The sequence below is a fragment of the Piliocolobus tephrosceles genome, unplaced genomic scaffold (assembly GCF_002776525.5).
Source record: "Piliocolobus tephrosceles isolate RC106 unplaced genomic scaffold, ASM277652v3 unscaffolded_23661, whole genome shotgun sequence".
Lineage (NCBI taxonomy): Eukaryota > Metazoa > Chordata > Mammalia > Primates > Cercopithecidae > Piliocolobus > Piliocolobus tephrosceles.
In genome coordinates this window covers 1-5,682 of record NW_022306156.1, presented here as the reverse complement: position 1 = coordinate 5,682, position 5,682 = coordinate 1, and the positions used below count along the sequence as shown (strand labels likewise).

The 5,682-nt window shown below is 52.8% G+C and overlaps 1 long non-coding RNA gene across 1 annotated transcript; it reads left to right on the top strand.

The window, feature by feature from the left end:
* The first annotated feature begins 2,266 nt into the window (after positions 1–2,266).
* Positions 2,267–3,833, top strand: LOC113221353. The gene is made up of 3 exons (XR_003307824.1): positions 2,267–2,759; positions 2,844–2,890; positions 3,759–3,833. It is a non-coding gene; the product is annotated as an uncharacterized LOC113221353 (long non-coding RNA).
* The last annotated feature ends 1,849 nt before the right edge of the window (positions 3,834–5,682 follow it).

The following is a 5,682-nucleotide window of genomic DNA, read 5'->3' as shown; positions in this document are numbered from 1 at the left end:
AAAAAAATTAGCTTGTGTGGTGGCACACACCTGTGATCCCAACTACTCGTGAGGCTGAAGCAGGAGAATCGCTTGAACCCAGGAGTGGAAGGTTGCAGTAAGCCGAGATTGCGCCACTGCACTCCAGACTGGGCAACAGAGCAAGGCTCCGTCTCAAAAAAAAAAAAAAGAAAGAAAAAAAGAAAAAAAAAATGATGTGAACTTGAGCAGGCCAGGCCCTTTGCACATGGCATCTCCTTAAAGCATCCTGAGAACTCTATCATCACATTTTACAGTGGAGGGAACTGAGGTTCAGAGAGAGGCAGGGAATTACCCATGCTCCCAGCGTCAACCCATACTCCCCTTCCCTCTGTCCCAGCCCCATCCCATACTTCACTTCCCTCTGTCCCAGCCCCATCCCATACTCCCCTTCCCTCTGCCCAGCCCCAGGGGGCTTCAGTTCTTTGAATTTGAAACTCATTTCACCTTTGCTGTTTCCTCTGCCTGGAAAATCCCTGCCTGCCCCAGTTCCTTCTGGCCACAACTTTCATCTGGCCTCTAGCCTCCGTCTAGTTTCCCCCCATCACTCCTTGTCTCAGACACCTATTTCCTCCACAGCAATGGCCACAGTCAGTCATGATCTTCCCTGTTTACTTGTTCTTTTTATTTTATTTTATTATTTTTTGGGACGGAGTCTCGCTCTGTTGCCCAGGCTGGAGTGTAGTGGCCGGATCTCAGCTCACTGCAAGCTCTGCCTCCCGGGTTTACGCCATTCTCCTGCCTCAGCCTCCTGAGTAAGCTGGGACTACAGGCGCCTGCTACCTCGCCCGGCTAGTTTTTTGTATTTTTTAGTAGAGACGGGGTTTCACCATGTTAGCCAGGATGGTCCCGATCTCCTGACCTCGTGATCCGCCCGTCTCGGCCTCCCAAAGTGCTGGGATTACAGGCTTGAGCCACCGCGCCCGGCTATTTTTTTCTTCTTCTTTCTTCTTCCTGCTTTCTTTTTTTGAGATGGCGTTTCACTCTTGTTGCCCAGACTGGAGTGCAATGGCGCGATCTCAGCTCAGCACAACCTCCGCCTCCCAGGTTCAAGCGATTCTTCTGCCTCAGCCTCCGGAGTAGCTGGGATTATAAGCATGAGCCACCACGACCGGCTTATTTTGTATTTTTGGTAGATACGGAGTTTCTCCATGTCGGTCAGGCTGGTCTCAAACTCCCAACCTCAGGTGATCCGCCCGCCTCGGCCTTCCAAAGTGCTGGGATTACAGGCGTGAGCCACCGCGCCCGGCCGTTTACTCGTTCTTGTCTCCTCCACGCCAGACTCGACTCCATGAGGGCAAGGACTATTTCTGCCTCCCTCATTCCTATATTCCTAGGAGTTGGCAGTTCCTGACATTTAGTGGTGGATGAGGAATAAATGAAACCAGACACATCGACGGTGTCTGTAGATCATGGCTCAATTTTTGTGTCTTGTTCCCCTTCCCTTTGCTTAGCCAGCTCCTATGCATCCCGCAGTGCCCAACTGAAACCTCCCCTTTTCTGTGAGCCCTCAGAGCCCACTGTGCTTCTCCTGCTTCTTCCTGGGTTGTAGATTCCCATGTTATGAGTCTGTCTCCCCTACGACACTGTAACCCTCGAGAGGACACTGTAACCCTCCGTTGGGAGCTGGTTTGACAGATTCACCTTGCGGGGCCCCGAACCCAGGAGGTGCTCGAGTATTACCGAAGTGGAGCAATGAATGGTTGCGCCGTGAGCATGCGCACTTGTGTTACTGCCATGACTGGGGCGTGCGTGCATGCCTGGAACGGGATAGGGGATGCATCTCCCTCCGGTTCTCTGCAGCCTCCTTCCCTTCCCCCCAGGAAGCCAGCCAGCCGCCCCCGCGACGTTACCCTTCTCCTGGGGCCTCAGAGCCCTGCCCATCTCGGGCAGCTTGGACTTGCAAAGACCCATCCAGCCAGCAGCCCTTGGGGTGGTCGCTCCCCGACCCCGCCCAGGCTCTGACCCCTCCTGGCTCGGCACAACGTCACAAGGGCCCCCGCCCCGGTCATTTTGCGACAATGACGGGGTCCACCCCTTCGGGGTAGGGAGAGGCAATGAACCCCAAACAGGCCCATGGGGAGCCAAGCGGCGGTTCGACCCGACCGGAGTAGGCCTCGGTTGCTATGGTGACGCGGCCTTCTTGGCCCCCCCAGGGCCAGAGCGACATTGCGCATGCGCAAAGTGCCTGGGGGCGCGCAAAGTGCCTGGGGGCCTGCAAGGAGGACGGTTCTCTTTCTCCCTACCCAGGATGCCCCGCGGTCCTTGGGTGCTGACGTCACGAGGGAGGGCGGTCCCCCATTTGATGAAGTTAACCGTGCTGTATAAAAGAGCGCCAGCAACAGAGGCCGGTTAGTTTATCTCAGGCTCGGCCTGGGTTTGCTGAGTCCGAGAAGGTGACCGTGGTGGCCCTTTTGAGGTGACCATAGCCGCCGAGGAGCATAAGTGCGCACTGAGGCGGCCACAGTCGCTAAGAAGGTTGCCATCGCGACGCGGCCGCTGTAGGGTTTTGCTTCCGGGTTAGGCGGCCGCCGAAGCGTAGACGGAGTAGCTGGAGCGCCTCTTCCGGTTAGCTTTTCCCAGTGCCAGAGGCGCCTGGGGTTGGGGTCTTCGCTCAGGGACAGAGACCTGACAGCGAGCGGCGGCTTCCCCGGGATCGAGGGACGCGCACGCCAGAGGAGACGAAAGGAACCCGGGTCGGACCAGATCGGAACCACTGACCATTGCCCATGGCGGCCCTAGTGAGTGTGGATTTGGCGGGGTTCCGGGGTCCCGACGGCGACCTCGGCAACTCCTCACTCACCGTCCGTTTCCTCTTTCCGCAGGGCCCTAGCAGCCAGAATGTCACTGAATACGTCGTTCGAGTTCCCAAGTAAGTCCCCAGCCCCATCTCCCACTCCTCTCCACCCCCCAAAAATGAAAACCTTCACGGTCTTCTTAGCCAGGCGTTTCTGGCCCTGTCTGTGATTCTCTCTCCAGACTGGGAGAGACTTGGAGGGCAGGGCTGGGATTAAGCTGAGGCTTCCCTGGGGACAACACTGCTTTTTTAAACAAATGAATGAATGAGTGCATTAATAACACGGCGATCCAGCCCCCTGGCCTAACCTTCGGTCCATTGATGCTCAGGCCAGCTGTAAGGACATATTCCTCGTCCTGTTTCAAAATGGTCAGGCTATCTTTCCTTTTTAGGCCTTTGTACATCCTGTTCCCTCTGCCATGAGTGCCTCCCCTCAACTCCTCAACTGTGACTCTGCTGGGTGAATTCTTGTTGATTCTGCAAAACTCACCTCCAGTATCTTCCTCCTCCAGGAAGCACTCCCTGCCTGTCCTCCTTCCTCCCCAAGGCTGAGTTCACAATAATCTCCACATCTTGAGTTCCCCCAAATCTTTGTCCCTCCATCTGCTCTTCTTCTGCCTGGGGTCAAGAGGGGATGGGGTCTAGCTTCCCTGGCAGACTGTGAATCCTTGAAGTCTTCTGTATCCAGTGTTGCCAGGCAAAACAGGCTGAATGAATCCGGGTGGGTTTGTTGAGTGATTGAATTGAATAAATGATTCAATTGAATGGAATGATTGAATTGAATTAATGGTTCAATTGGATTGAGCGATTGAATTAATGATTTGATAGAATTAATGATCCAGTTGGATGGCTGATTGAATTAATGGTTCAATCGCATTAATTCATTAAATTAATGATTGAACTGCTGTATTGGATTGACACCACCTCTTCTAATCCACTCCAGGAATACAACCAAAAAATATAACATCATGGCTTTTAATGCAGCCGATAAAGTCAACTTTGCTACATGGAATCAGGTAAGTCCCTGGGTCCTGGGGGTTAGGGGCTGGGGCGGTGGGAGAACATGACCCTGACCTTGGTGACTGTAATAGTTGCTTAACTGTCATAGTAACTAAGTCTTAATTTTTCTCACTTTTCTCAAAGTGAAGAAAAGATAGATGACAAAGGATTGGGTGCAGTAGTTCACACCCCTAATCTCAGCACTTGGGAGGCCGAGGCAGGAAGCTTGCTTAAGGCTAGGAGTTCAAAACCAGCCTGGGCAATATAATAGCAAGACCCCAACTCTACAAAAAAATTAAAAAATTAGCTGGGGGCCGGGCACAATGGCTCAAGCCTGTAATCCCAGTACTTTGGGAGGCCGAGACGGGCGGATCACGAGGTCAGGAGATCAAAACCATCCTGGCTAACACAGTGAAATCCCGTCTCTACTAAAAAAATACAAAAAAACTAGCCGGGTGAGGTAGCAGGTGCCTGTAGTCCCAGCTACTCGGGAGGCTGAGGCAGGAGAATGGCATCAACCCGGGAGGCGGGGCTTGCAGTGAACTGAGATCCGGCCACTGCACTCCAGCCTGGGCAACAGAGCGAGACTCCGTCTCAAAAAAAAAGAAAAAATTAGCTGGGGCTGGTAGTGTGGGTCTGTAGGCCTACATAGGAGGCTGAGGTAAGAGGATCGCTTGAGCCCAGGGATTCAAGGCTGCAGTGACCTATGATTGCACCACTGCGCTCCAGCCTGGATAACAGAGCAAGACCCTGTCTCAGAGCGAGACTCCATCTCAAAAAAAAAAAAAAAGAATGGCAAAGGCCCAGGTAAAGCTCCTGGGTGTCCCTGTAAGTTAGGTTTGGTAGGCCCACCGGAGGCCTCTCCTTAAAGGAGAACAGTTAGAAGTTGTGCCCACCGATGGGCATTTTTGGCCAAGGTTTATCTGGGCAAGGGAGGGGACTGGGCTGGGGGCTTTCCCAGAGCCCCTGCCATCAGAGGCTCTAGAAGGACTTTGGGAGCCATTAAAGTGTCTTCAACTGGGTGGTTGTAGTGTGATCTGGCTGTTGTGGGGAGACAGACTGTGGGTTTGAGGGCAGTTAAAGGGAGACTGGGTAGAAGCAACTGGTCTGGTCTAGGTGAGTCCTGGTGGGCATTGGGGGCAGTGGACGTTATGAGATGTGGCTGATTCTAGAGTGTTTTGGAAATGGTATATATGGACCTTAAATCAAGAGCTTAAGTGTAATTCGGATCGTGTTAGCCACATAGGTCACGATAAATGGTAACATTTGTAGAAATTTTGGTGCCTTAATGTCAGCAAATGTTGCACAATGAGATTCTTTTTATTTATTTTATTTTATTTATTTATTTTTTGTGATGGAATCTCTTGTTGCCCAGGCTGGAGTGCATGACCTGGGCTCACTGCAACCTCCACCTCCCAGGTTCAAGCCATTCTTCTGCCTCAGCCTCCCAAGTAGCTGGGTGTACAGGTGCCTGCCACCACGCCCAGCTAATTTTTGTCTTTTTAGTAGAGATGAAGTTTTGCCATATTGGTCAGGCTGGTCTTGATCTTCTGACCTCAAGTAATCCACCTGCCTCAGCCTCCCACCGTGCCCGGCCTTTTTATTTTTTAAAAATAGATACAGAGCCGGGCACGGTGGCTCAAGCCTGTAATCCCAGCACTTTGGGAGGCCGAGACGGGCGGATCATGAGGTCAGGAGATCGAGACCATCCTGGCTAACACGGTGAAACCCCGTCTCTACTAAAAATACAAAAACTAGCCGGGCGAGGTGGCGGATGCCTGTAGTCCCAGCTACTCCGGAGGCTGAGGCAGGAGAATGGCATAAACCCGGGAGGCAGAGCTTGCAGTGAGCTGAGATCCGGCCACTGC